Genomic DNA, 1,158 nt, shown 5'->3' with positions numbered 1-1,158 from the left:
CGAGTTTTCCACGGTTTCCACCCCTCCCTCCATACCGCAGCAACACGAGTTTTTTCCACCCCTTTCAGAAAGCGCTCTTCGCGCCACAAAGCCGCCCCAAGACGCGCGAGCAATGAGCATCGAGCTTAAACATATCGCAAACGTCAAAAATAATATAACGGGATTAATATATATCGCGCACGTGCGATATGTTTGTCACAAGGCGCAAAAAATAATTATAAAAGGAATGCAACACGAGGACTTCCCAGGAGGTCACCCATCCTAGTACTACCCTCGCCCAAGCACGCTTAACTTCGGAGTTCTGATGGGATCCGGTGCTTTAGTGCTGGTATGATCGCATCCGACATGTTTCCCCGTCTTCGTCCCTTATGCTTGCCACTCCCAGGTCCGCTCCAAAGACGATTCTACATTCTCACTACTATTACAACCGTTCCCTAACAATGGATAATGTCCTATACTACTTACTCTCCCGCTCAATCACGGAGACGAGTTTTCCACGGTTTCCACCCCTCCCTCCATACCGCAGCAACACGAGTTTTTTCCACCCCTTTCAGAAAGCGCTCTTCGCGCCACAAAGCCGCCCCAAGACGCGCGAGCAATGAGCATCGAGCTTAAACATATCGCAAACGTCAAAAATTATATAACGGGATTAATATATATCGCGCACGTGCGATATGTTTGTCACAAGGCGCAAAAAATAATTATAAAAGGAATGCAACACGAGGACTTCCTCGGAGTTCTGATGGGATCCGGTGCTTTAGTGCTGGTATGATCGCATCCGACATGTTTCCCCGTCTTCGTCCCTTATGCTTGCCACTCCCAGGTCCGCTCCAAAGACGATTCTACATTCTCACTACCATTACAACCGTTCCCTAACAATGGATAATGTCCTATACTACTTACTCTCCCGCTCAATCACGGAGACGAGTTTTCCACGGTTTCCACCCCTCCCTCCATACCGCAGCAACACGAGTTTTTTCCACCCCTTTCAGAAAGCGCTCTTCGCGCCACAAAGCCGCCCCAAGACGCGCGAGCAATGAGCATCGAGCTTAAACATATCGCAAACGTCAAAAATAATATAACGGGATTAATATATATCGCGCACGTGCGATATGTTTGTCACAAGGCGCAAAAAATAATTATAAAAGGAATGCAACA

The 1,158-nt window shown here is 47.8% G+C and overlaps 1 non-coding gene across 1 annotated transcript; it reads right to left on the bottom strand.

The window, feature by feature from the left end:
* Positions 1-223: 223 nt before the first annotated feature.
* On the bottom strand, positions 224-342 carry LOC119345671. The gene has a single exon (XR_005167124.1). It is a non-coding gene; the product is annotated as a 5S ribosomal RNA (ribosomal RNA).
* Positions 343-1,158: the final 816 nt, after the last annotated feature.

The sequence above is a fragment of the Triticum dicoccoides genome, unplaced genomic scaffold, assembly GCF_002162155.2.
Source record: "Triticum dicoccoides isolate Atlit2015 ecotype Zavitan unplaced genomic scaffold, WEW_v2.0 scaffold26817, whole genome shotgun sequence".
NCBI lineage: Eukaryota > Viridiplantae > Streptophyta > Magnoliopsida > Poales > Poaceae > Triticum > Triticum dicoccoides.
This window is presented reverse-complemented; position numbering and strand designations above follow the sequence as displayed.